Source organism: Choloepus didactylus, chromosome Y (genome assembly GCF_015220235.1).
Source record: "Choloepus didactylus isolate mChoDid1 chromosome Y, mChoDid1.pri, whole genome shotgun sequence".
In the NCBI taxonomy this organism is placed as follows: domain Eukaryota; kingdom Metazoa; phylum Chordata; class Mammalia; order Pilosa; family Megalonychidae; genus Choloepus; species Choloepus didactylus.
In genome coordinates, this window is record NC_051335.1 from 5,433,714 (window position 1) to 5,446,911 (window position 13,198).

The 13,198-nt window shown below is 40.9% G+C and overlaps 1 pseudogene; it reads right to left on the bottom strand.

Annotated features, from left to right (window-relative positions):
• Positions 1-8,760: 8,760 nt before the first annotated feature.
• On the bottom strand, positions 8,761-9,776 carry LOC119523986 (annotated as a pseudogene).
• Positions 9,777-13,198: the final 3,422 nt, after the last annotated feature.

Below are 13,198 nucleotides of genomic sequence, written 5' to 3' on the forward strand. Positions count from 1 at the left end.
AAAATTATCTTGGTATGGCAAATATAAATGCCTTATCTTCTAATTTCAAAGGTAATCATCTCCCTGCTTGCTTGCTGATATGAGGTTATTCGAATTGAAAAATATAAAAGTGTTTGTGTTCCCTATAAATGTTAACAACTTGAACACTTACTTGATGAGTTATTTTTTTTCCAGAAATATGTTGCATGTATGGATAACAACCAATATATAGTTATTTTCCTTACATTATAAGTAGCATCCATTTTTATATCCACCATATTTACTCCATTTTGTATATCCAAAAACAGTGGTAATTATTCATGAAACAATATGGTGTACAATATTGTAGAGGATAAAAAATGAAAACATAAATATAACATGTAACCAAATTTGGAGCTAAATTTCTAAATGTATTTAGTCTTAAATCTATATAAATATATACAAAATGTATAGAATAACTTCTGGCAAAATTATCTGTAAGTAATGCATAGTCTATAGCTATTTTATAAATACCATCTCTTAACTTTAAATCTTAAATTTTGAGTGAGGAATGACAACTTCATATGATTGGGTATTATTTGTAGCAGTTTATTGCACAGTATTGTAACTTATTTCCAGGTAATAAGATAAATGTATTTCCATTTAAAACATGATTTTTTCATGAACTAGAAAACATATAAGATGGTGTTTATTCATATATAATTAACTTGAATAAATATACAACATACAGCCATATACAATTTTACTCTGATATACTATACGTAAATATACTTAGGTCACTTTCATTTCATATCTATAGCAAATGATACATAGATATAGCCATAACTATTATGTTATTCTATGAAGTGTTTTAGAACATTTGATGTATGTTGTAATTATTCATGCATAACATACTGTAGTTTTAGACGACTAGTCTCTTGGAGCCATAGTTTGTTTTTGATATCCGATTGCAGTACATTTTTCACATGCTATCTTTCCCCTGATATAATCGCTGCCTTTTTATAAATTTAAGATGCCATTTATAAAGCAATACAATAATCCATTTGAGTCTGCATTTGAAGACTTCTTCCATTCATTCTCTCTCCTCTTTCTCTTCCTTCTCCCTTTCTTCATTGCTTTCTTCCTCACTTCCTTCTATCTTTCTTTCCTAGACTCTTGAAACATTAAATTTAATGCACTTTAATTTTTGATAAAGGTTATTTGAACACATGTGCTCTGGTAAAAAGTAAACAAATTATTTAAAGATAATTACCATTCCACCACTACTTTTGCTTTGTGTAGTTAGTTGTTTCTAAACTTATCTTGTTTTTTCCTGCAGCTTTCTTCAGTAACTCAGTGTGACTAAATGATATGCTTTGACCAAAAGCAAGTTGGCTAGCTAGCTAGCTAGAGTTTAAGACCATACATGCCCTCTTCCCAGTGATGAAAATTTGGTTCATATCTCTGATTTCTATTACTTTTTCCTGCTACCCAATTACAGTAGTATCGTTCCTTTTGGTCCCTTTCTTTGTTGTATTTTTCACATATAATATGAATAGAATTCTGTCATTAAATATGTACCTTTTGTTGCATTAACTAGTGACCTTATCTTGTAATCTCTGGGCCTGTCAGCTTTCTCTCCCTTATACGTCTTATATAATATTTGAGAGTCTAGGAAGTTCATATGTGAATCAAAAGAAAACAAATTAAAATGTCTATTATTTAAACCTGGTCAGAAATTTGGAAATATGCTTTGAGATCAAATGTGTGTCTGAACTATCTTCTAGCTTAAACTGTGTTATCAGATTCTGTGCTTTCTTATCCAGCTGCCTGTGTCATTGAATATTCACTATCACATAGGATAACTCTCAACAAAAATGTTGTGTGTTATCTCCGGTTATCTGAGCCATATTTCTCTTTATCTCTTTTTTTCGAGGTATGATTTTTTTATTGTACTTGTTCATATACCATACAATTATCCAAAGATCCAAAGTGTACAATCAGTGCCCCTGGTACCATCATACAGCTGTGCATTCATCAATAAAATTATTTTTTTCAGTTTTTAGAACATTTTCATTACTCCAGAAAAGAAATAGAGACAAAGAAAGAAAACTGGAATCCTCCCATATCCCCAACCACCCCCTCTCCATTGTTAACTCATAGTATTGGTATAGTACATTTGTTACTGTTTATGAAAGAACATTGAAATACTACTAATTGTAGCATATACTTTGCAATTGGTATATATTTTTTCCTATATGCTCCTCTATTATTAACTTCTAGTTATAGTGGTATACATTTGTTCTGTTTCATGAAAGAGATTTCTAATATTTGTAAAGTTAATCATGGACATTGCTTACCACAAGGTTCACTGTTTTATACATTCCCATCTTTTAACTTCCAACTTCCCTTCTGGTGACATATGTGACTCTAAGCTGCTCCTTTCCACCACATTCACACACCATTCAGCACTGTTAGTTTTTCTCACAATGTGCTACCATCACCTTTGTCCCTTTCCAAATATTTAAGTTCAACCTGGTTGAACATTCTGCTCATGATAAGCAACCGCTCCCCATTCTTTAGCCTTGTTCTATATCCTGGCAACTTATATTTCATGTCTATGAGGTTGCATAGTAAAACTAGTTCATATCAGTGAGACCCTGAAATATTTGTCCTTTTGTGTCTTGTTTCATGCAACAGAGTGCCCTCAAGTTTTCTTCATCAATCTGTTTTTTTTAAAGACTGTTTTATTCACCCACCATACATTCCATCCTAAGTAAATAATCCATGGTTCCCTGTATAGTCACGTATTTATGTGTTCACCACTATCGCCACTATCTGTATAAGGACATCTCCATTTTTTCCACAAAGCAGGAGGAAGAGTCAAAGAAGGTAGAGAGACAAAAGAAAAAGAAAAGAGAGAAAAGAATGACAGCTAGGAAGCAATAAAAGGAAAGATAACATTAAACTAAAGTAGAATAAAGAGTCAGACATTACCAATGCCAAGAGTCCCATACTCCTCCCTTATGCCCCCTCTTATAGGCATTTAGCTTTGGTATATTGTGTTTGTTACATTAAAGGAAGCATAATACAATGTCTCTGTTAATTATGGTCTATAGTTTACATTGATTGTATTTTCCCCCCAATACCTCCCTATTTTTAATACCTTGCAAGGTTGACATTCATTTGTTCTCCCTCCTGTAAAAACGTATTTGTACATTTTATCACAATTGTTGAACACTCTAGGTTTCACTGAGTTATACAGTCCCAGTCTTTATCTTTCCTCTTCCCTTCTGATGTATCACATGCTCCTAACCTTCCTCTTTCAGCCATACTCACAGTCATCTTTGTTCAGTGTACTTACATTGCTGTGCTCCTATCACCCAAAATTGTGTTCCAAACCTCTCAGTCCTGTCTTTTCCTTTCTGTCTGCTGTGCATGGTTTAGTGTTTCCCGTGGAGCAGGTATCTTGTTCACAAACTCTGTCACTGTCTGTTTGTCAGAAAATATATTAAACTCTCCCTCGTGTTTGAAGGACATTTTTGCCAGATATAGGATTCTTTGTTGTTGGTTTTTCTCTTTCAGCATCTTAAATATATCACCCCACTTCCATCTTGCGTCCATGGATTCTATCGAGAAATCCACACATAGTCTTATCAAGCTTCCCTTGTATGTGATGGATTGCTTTTCTCTTGCTGCTTTCAGGATTCTCTCTTTGTCTTTGACATTTGATAATATTATTAAGTGTCTTGGCGTATGCCTATTCATATCTCTTCTGTTTGGAGTACGCTGCGCTTCTTGGATCTGTAATGTTATGTCTTTCATAAGAGATGGGAAATTTTCATTGATCATTTCCTCTATTATTGCTTCTTCCCCTTTCCCTTCTCTTCTCCATCTGGGACACCCATGACACAGGCATTCCTGCATTTCATGTTGTCATTCAATTCCTGGAGACTTTGCTCATATTTTTCCATTCTTTTCTCCATCTGTTCTTTTGTGTGTAGGCTTTCAGGTGTCTTGTTCTCCATTTCCTGGGTGTTTTCTTCTGCCTTTTGAGATCTGCTGTTGTATGTTTCCATTGTATCTTCCATCTCTCATATTGTGCCTTTCATTTCCATAGATTCTGCCGATTGTTTTTTGGAACTTTCAATTTCTACCTTATGTATGCCCAGTGTTTTCATTATATGCTTCATCTCTTTTGCCATATCTTCCCTAAACTTTTTGAATTGATTTAGCATTAGTTGTTTAAATTCCTGTATCTCAGTTGAAGTGTAAGTTTGTTCCTTTGACTGGGCCATAACTTCATTCTTCTTAATGTAGGTTTTAATTTTCTGCTATCTAGGCATCTGGTTTCCTTGTTTACCCCAATCAGGTTTGCCCAGACCAGAATTGGCTCAGATCTTGGAAGGAGGGAATGGTATCTGGTTTTCCTGAGGGTATCTTAGAAGATTGATACACCCTGTGAGGCCTCAAGTCACTGTGCTTTTCTGTCCAACAGGTGGCACCTGTCAGCCTGTCATTCCAGACTGGTGTAAGGAGGTGTGGCCCTTGGCTGTTTTCCCCCAGGCTCTGGGGTCTGGTTCTGAATGGAAGGTGGGTAGTAGAGCTGGGCCCCACCTCTTTCCTTGTAGGGAAGATACAACCCCTAGGGAGAGTTCATTTACATTTGAATAGTCTCTCTGCCTGTGCTATCTCCACCCTTTATCTGGGTCAGAGGGCTGCGAGCTGAAAATGGCTGAGGCTTTCTCCACTGAGCCAAAGAAAACTACAGAAATTCCCTCTTCAGGGTCAAATCTGCCCTCAGTTTAACCCATTGGCCAGAGACAGCATCTCGTCCTCCCAGAGAGGTTCTCACCAAAAGCGTCTGCTTGTTGGGGATTCATAGCTTGTGTTAAGCAGTCAACATTTATTAAATTAAACCCCCAGTTGGAGCTCAGCTGAGCTATGTTCACTTGCTCAGAGAGTGCTGCTCTCTAACAGAGTGAGGCTTTGCAGTTAGCGCCATGGAGGGTGGAGGCTCCTGGCTTGGGTCTGCAGTTTTTACCACAGATTTTATGCTGTGATCTCAGTCATTCTTCCCAGTTCAGGTTGGTATATGATGAATGGTCCACCAAGTTTGTCCCTGACAGTTATTCCAGATCATTTACTAGTTGTTCCTGGTTGTTTATTAGTTGCTCCAGGGGACTAACTTCTACTCCTCTCTATGCTGCCATCTTCTTCCATTATCTCTGTTTTTTAAGGTAATCCAAAACTTGATGTTTTCCAGCATAAACTCAGTCTTGTAATTTTGTATTAATTTAGATTTCAAAGTATTTTTGCTAGCTATTGACATTATTTAACTTTTTTATTTTCTTGAGTTTCAGAAATTTGAAAGTCATTTTTAATTATAGGCAAGTACACAAGGGCCATCATGCACTTATATTGGAAACACCTGATTTGCTGTTGTCCTTGAAAGCAGATCTCTTTAGAAGTTTTAATCAGTATGTGTTTTTTTTTTTTAATGAGCAGAAGAGTAATAAAGAAGGGCTTGGTGAATGTTTAAATAGTATTTAGAAAAAAATTTAAATAGTAAATCTGGTTTTCGTGAGTATATAAAACTGATGGAGAATTACATATGTGTATGGGGCTGTGTATATATCAATAGTGCGATTCTTCTCTTTCATTGTTTAATGCTAAACATTTGCTTTATCCCTTTGGATAAGAATATAAGCACACATACTTTTTTGTGTTAATTTTGTTCACTCTCCTCACCATTTAAATAAATGATGGAGAGAGTCATTCTAAAATTGTCTTAACATTTTTATTAAAGTCAAAAAAATGGAGAATATTTAAATAGAACAGTGTTTACTCAGTCATTTAACCAGGATTTGCTGCAGTATCATCCAAAAGTAACTTTCCTGGTAACATTTCCCCTTTCTCTCAGGGAAGATAGATTCATTAAAAAGCATGGTGTTTTACAGGAAATTGGGACATTTGGAAATAAGTAGAACTCAATCCAAAGGCAGCATGGATAATTATTAGGTAGCTGGCAATGGCCTTGGCTTAATCTCAATGAATTTCATTTTTTCTCATCTGTGAAATGAAGATAATGCCTAATGCACAGATGTGGTGTATAAGTAAAAGGAAATGAGGAGAAAATCTTGATACTTAATAAAAAGAAATTGTTGATTTTTCACAAAGCTAGAATTGATAACAGAATGTTCATTTATTACCTAGAAGGGGTGGGGAGGAGAGGCTCTAAAATGTAATGTATTTCAACATGATGTACCCTGTTAGTTCCCTTTTCTATTTCCAGTTTCAAAAACTATATTCTTTAAATGACTTCAGTAGTAAGATAACTAAAAATGAGACTCCAGGGGGAAAATGCAAGAAAGCTAACATTTGAAGTATCAAGTATATAGATTTCTGTTTTTATTTCTTTGTTTGTTGGTTGGTTTTCTCTTTATTAGGCCTTTCAAAAGAGAAAGTTCACCATGGAGATAATAAAGTGCATACTAGAAATCTTCCAGGGTCTTTTCTATTGGACACTGAAGAACTCTGCTTTCTGCATTAGGGCTGTAAAGATTGGAGAACCTCAACACATTTTTAAATTTAATTTTTGAGTTGCAATTCTCCAGAGCCCATTTACATAACACCTAACAGAAGGAGCTAAGCTGTGGGAGATGGCCAAATGAACTTTGACAGAGTTCCATTTACTGTCCAACAGGACAAGCAGTTAATGAGGGGAGAAAAAGTGAAACTGAAAGGAAACATTTGCTAATGGACAGCGGAATGCTTTTAGATGGGATATTTTGTAATTAAATGTCTTTGGTTTGTTAGAGTAGAGTGCTAATATAGCTGACGTCTTGACCTCTGAATGAATTACTTAGCTTTATAGGACAAAATGAGAAAATATTTATTCAATTCCAAAGGGTAAGAAGAAAATACATTTTCCTGAGACAACGCTGAGACTGGAGTGCAACAAATTAGTGTCAAAACACCAAATGTTCACAGTTCACAAACTTGTGAAAACAATATCATGGATTTATTTACAGATAATTAATTACAGGGTTATACAGTTCTACCAATTTTTCCAAGGGGTTTTCTGAATCACTAATAGCTTAGTTTGCTTTGACTTGAACAAACAAAGCATCCAACATTCATTTTCTTTATGAAGCCTTTTCTCAGTAAGTGCCTACCATGGATGATGTAAAATTTTGTAATGAGCACTTGTAAAAGAGTATTGCATTAAGTATAAACACATTTCCTGTGTGGTTACTCAGGAGACTACCCTCTCATCAGGACACATGATATGTGAGCAACATGGCAAGTTTTAATAAATAATTGTTGAATTGTTACTTAGTACCTGCTGAATACACAAGATTAGGAAATACACAAATCAGAAGAGAAAGCTTTTCATGATTTTCATGATCATGAATCCCAAATTTAGTTTTTTTGAGTTCATTCGTTCATTCTTTTTTTTAATGAAATTACCTAAAGAAGGTTCCATGCTTTGAGGAGAGAAGACTGAGTCACTTCTGTAGTCTCATGCAATTAATACTAAAATATTACAATAAATACTTTTTGAAGTACTTTCTCAAAGTCACATCCATCACCATGCTTAGTACAAAAGCATGAGAAACATTCTCATTTAAATCAATAACACATAAATAATGCCCCCATCGTCAGTATCATAAACAAAATCCTTTAACACGCAGGAGAGTGCATGCATAAAAACTGATTGCATCATGCATTGGAAAGGTAAAAATAAGCTTAGTATTTATAGGTGCAACAGCTGCCTGTTTAAAAAGAGACACAAGAGTAAGTAAAAAATATATTTGGATTAATAGAGTTACAGTTGCAAAACTAACACAAAATATCAATATATTTATAGCTCTAAATTTATAGAGAACTATGCATGACCTACATGAAGAAAACACAAACTTTTGCTCATGGATATAGAGCATGTTTCCATGCATGTTATACATTAAACATTTATTTAAGTAAAATGTAATCTAAATGAATTGTAAAGATAACATAATTAAAAGAATACTGTATGACATAAACATACATGATCAATCACAAAATACCCCAACTTTGGAAGATTTATTTCAGTTATTCTGTACAATGAAAATAGTGCCCTCATTTAAATATGGTAAGAACAGAAATTCAGGTTTTGAGCATGTGTGAATAGCTGGTAGAATGACCTTCCAGGTATAAACAACTATGAAACTAGACAAAATATATGAATAGCTATTTTTGGGTATTGGAGAGCAATAGCACACAGCTTGTATCTTGGAGAACAAGAAAGCACATTGAATCCATAACTTTTTCTGGCGTCATTATTCCAAACTGATGTTCATTAAAATTTAGCCCAACAGAGAGGTTTGATCTCTTGCGGAAATAGAGATCAGGTTTTGGGAATGTTAAGGTAGCTGGAATTTGTAGGGTGGGCCTTGTAAAAGACCATGTAGGGGTTTCCCTTAGGTTACTATACAAATCCCGGGACAACATGATGTGCATCAGATATTTGATGTCATGAAGGTAAAATCTGAATGCAGAGACTATACATCACCTACCAAAGGGATTTTTCTGTACAATTGCAACTTTTAAATAAATGAAGCATGCAAAGAGAGAGGTAGCACCAAATGATCAAAAAGGAAGAGAAAAACGGTCAAATAGACATAGACCTCTAATTAATCCACATATCAGAGCTATAATATTCATATGGGATTCTACCAGAGCAAATAGAGAAAATGGTATTCCGAAAAGAAGCTACATTTCTAAGTGTCCTGCTCCACAGAGCTTCACACCATTGAACTGTCAGAATCTCAAGCTCAGTGTCCAACAATCCTTTTCAGCATTTAGGATGAAATTTCCTTTCTTATTCCATTTTAATGCAAATATAGGGCCTTTATGCTGCCCCAAGGTGCTAGCAAGGTTACCATCTTTAGTCCATATTCTGGCAAATCCATCATATGAACCAGTTGCTAGAAGTGTACCTTCACTATTCCAATCTAGAGATGTTACATCCTTGTTGCTTGGAACATCTTGCCCTCTTTCTCGTATACAATGTCCAAGTACTAACTGTGTGGAGCCACTAGTGCTATTTTCAGTAAGATTCCATATTCGTGCTGTTGAATCTCCAGACCCCGATGCCAGGAGATCACTAATGGGGTTCCAGACACAGATAAAAACTTCAGATTCATGGCCCCGTAACACCGCTGCTTTATTAGGAGGGATTTCAACATCCCCATCCACTTCCATCGTATCAGTATGATTATTTGCTACAGTATGTGCTCCATTCTCCTTCCCATTTGCTGTGTTTTCTCCATTTTTTGCAGATCCTTGTTGGGTTGTTGCAGCTGTGGCAGCTGCAGCAGCTGCTGCCTGTTACTGTGCAAGTTTATCTCTATGATCTTTTTGTCTTGTTTGTACTACATCAGGCATTACGGCATCTATCAGTGACAGGAATTCTATTGGTCGGTCATCAGACAAGGTACCATCATCATTAATACTAACTTCTGCTTCTACATACTGTAGACCTTTCTGGATGATAGAAATCAATGCAGCAGGTGGGATGAGGGCACCATTTATATTAGACTGACTGATACGGCTTTCTATACCAAAGGTAAACGCTGAATGAGAAAATCCTGACTCTTTCAAATATCTATACACCAAGAAGTTGACCTCATCACTGCTTATACTCATCTTTATTCCCACTTAAACCATGAGGTCACAACACAGGATATAACCCATTAGCAGTGCATTGGTGTAGGGATGTGCAATTGAATATCCGATACCACCACTCACAAGCTGCTTGTTGCTGATGCTGGAAAACGGTGGCCTCCAATGCCGCTCCCCACTCCCGGGAATGGAGGCACAAGGAAATTCCCCTCCTCGCCGCCGCCGCCGCCGCATCCAACCACCCCCAAAATAACCCTCCCGGGGGTGAGAGGCAGTTATAACCCCGGCGAGCTGAGGGCGCAGGGGAAGGGCGCGAGCGGGGAGAGGAATTGAGGCAAAAGGTAAAAGCTGTTACTAAGGGAAGGAGCCAAACTGTTCAGAGCAGCCAACGGCTCAGACCCTCAACACGGGAGAGGGAAGTGGGGACCAGTGCGGTCGCAGTTGATTTGTCTGGGGGGGGGGGCGGCCGGTTGCTGAACCCTCGGCTCTCGGCGTTGCTCGGAGGGTACCGGCGGCGGGGGCTCTTTTCCGGAGGCGAGGGCGAGGCGGGGGACTGCGCCCGGTCCCCGGCGGAGGCGTGCAAGGTGTGGAGGGCGGCAAGAAGGAACAGGCAGGACACGGTTCTTTGAGGGTGAAGAAGCCAAGAGAGAGAGAGCTTTATTAGGGGAGAGCACGAGCTTATATTGGGCGATTAGAGGGCGGGGTAGTTGTAGAGGTCAAAGGCTTGGATTGGTTTAGAGAGGGCGCGGAAGTTGATAGACAAGGGGCGAAAGTAGTTCTGGTAACTGTGCATGCGCACTGGTGGTGGGGGAGTTGCTCTGGCAATGGGGAGTGTCCGGGCAAGATAAGGGGGTGGGGAAAAGGCGGTTCCCTCCGGCAAGCCTCTCCCAACAGTGGTAATTTGGGTGAGGAAATGGGGCCTGCCTCCGGCCTCACTTTCCCAGGCCTGGGGGGCTGTGGAGGGCGCTGTCACCCGTGCCCACCACCCTCCCCAGGGGCGGATCCGGTCCCCTGGCCCAGGCCCGCCAAGTTGAAGCACGTAATCAGTGTCCCGCATTTCCCCCTTCTTTTCAAATTGAAGGAAGAAGCTTACCAGAGAGGTCCGCTAAGGGATGAGGGATGGGGGAGGCCAGGGAGGGGAAAAGGGGTTGACTGTGGCTCAGCGAGGCTGGAGCTTGACGTTGGTGTGGCGCCCGGGCGCTTGACAGGGGCCTCGCTGCTTGCAGGACGGACGAGGGTGGCGACGCTGTGGAGGGTTAGCTTCTTCAGTGGAGGCAAGTTGTTGATACTGGACTTGCACAAATGATGAGAGGACAGCATTGGTATTGGCCTGGCTTTTAGCAAGTTGGCGAAGTCTGTGGATAACCCAGGGTCCTAGGGTGAGAGCTAGAATAATTATTAGTAGGGGGCCTATGAGGGGGAGGAGGTAAGGGAGGAGGGAGGTAAAGATGTGGGACCAATAGTTGGCAGCTTCACGGTCCCTTTTGCGCTGTTCTAGTCCTTCTCGGACTTTCTTTAGGCTGTCTTCGGCGAGACCTGTGGAATTGGCATAAACACAGCATTCTTCTCCTAGGGCAGCGCAAAGGCCTCCTTCTTTGAGGAGAAGAAGATCGAGACCTCGACGGTTTTGGAGCACGACCTCAGAGAGGGAGTTAACAGAATTTTTAAGATGGGAAATAGCGTTTTGTAGGTGACTAATATCTTCGTCCACGGCTGCCCTGAGGTGAGTTAGGGCAGAGTTTTGTCGGGCTAGCGCGGCAATTCCAGTGCCAGTGCCTACAAGACCTAGGAGGGAGGCAATTGTGAGGGTGGTGATGGGCTCTCGCTTTTGCAGAGGGGCAGGAGCTGCAGTTCTTTCCAGGCGGAGGAAGAAGTCTTCCTCGCTGTGGTATAGGACCCTAGGGATAAGGACAATTAGGAGGCAAGTTTCATTAGTTGTATTGAGGGTTTGCACGTTAAGGCAGGGGGTAAGTCCTGTAGAGGAGCAGAGCCATTGGGAGGAGTTGTGGGGAATAAGAAATTTGGCAAAGCTGCTGGGAGATGAGTAGTTGGCACAAGCTGTGAGGTTGGGAGAGTTACTTGAGCAAGGGTGGATGCACTTTCTTGTAAAGGAGACTGAATGAAAGGTTAGGGGGATGGCAGAGGTATTCCAATTGCATTCCGAGGGGCTGTCCTCTGTGTTTTCTGAAAAAGAGAGGTTGGAGGCAACTGGCTTATACAGGGGGAAGGAGGTGGAGAGGCAAAGCCAACAAGAGGAGGTAAGATTGGGGTTGGAGGAATTCACTGAGGTGAAGGCCGCTTGGATAAGGCCGAGGAGGGGAGAGGAGTAGCGAGAGGAGTAGCGAGAGGGGGGTAGAGGAGGTCGGGGTTGTGGGGTTGGCGATGCATTGTTTGCAGCTGAGGTGCGGCTGGTTGGAGCTGAGGTGCGGCTGGAGGGCTGTGGAAAAAGGGGGTTCACTCGGACTGGGGTCCAGGCCCAGGTGTACTGTTGTCATCTGGTGCACCAGGTTGCAGAGACGACGGCGTTCTCGTCTCGTTAGACGCGTGGTTGCTGGTGGCGGGCCGGATTGCCCTTCCTGGGATCCAGATTGGTTGTGCTGCATCATCTGGGAAAACACAAGCAAACCCGCGCCCCTGGGCGAGGAGTGGGGAGGGACCCTTCCAGGCATTATTCTCTGGGTCCTTCCAGTAAACCATCGGGGCCTGGGTGGGCCTATACGAGGGCCCCCAATGTTTATGTAGGGGCGAAAGCCCTTCTTTATTGAATGTGAGTAGATTAATGTGAATAAGGGCTGCTATGATAAGGTCCCCTGGAGTTGCCTGGGGGAGCATTGCCCTTTCTTTTTCAATTTGTGTTTTTAAGCGGCGATGGACTGCTTCCACAATGGCTTGCCCCTGTGGATTATAGGGGATGCCAAAATGATGGGTGATGTTATATGAGGTCAGAAAGTGCTTTATCAATGGCCGAGTCTCCCGGGAAAAAGGTGGAAAACGCGAGGACTCGGCAGACCTGATACGTGTAGAGGCTGTCTGTGAAAATGTTTACTGGGTGGTTGCAGTGGGTGTTTAGCGCGTATGACACCGCCAGAATTTCCCCCACTTGGACTGAATGAAGGTTGACATAGCTGAATAGGCGGGGTTTTGGGTGGTCCTGAGAATAAGAGAGGAAGGCGAAACGGGTTTGGAGGCGTCAGTGAAGACGGTAGTGGCACCCGGGATGGGTGCAGAGGAGGGGAAAGGATGGAAGGGGCTGCGGAAGGGAAGCTTGGCGAGCCCCTGTAACAGTCGATGGCTAGGATAATGGCAGCTGAATTCCCTCTGAAATCCTTCTAAGAGGATTTGCATGTTCGGGTTATCACGGATAAGTAGGCGGGTTTGGCCTGCGTCCAGGGGCCAAACAATTTTTTCCGGCGGCGCTCCAAATACATGAACAGCCAGGGTGACTAGATCTGAAGCTAGGCTGATTCAGAGCCACACTGCGGGGCAAATTTTCCTAAGCCGGCTTTTAGCAGGGTGCGCCCAAAGTAGAGGGCCTGGCACGGGAGTGGGGGGTAGGGGCAGCGCTGTCCTAAGG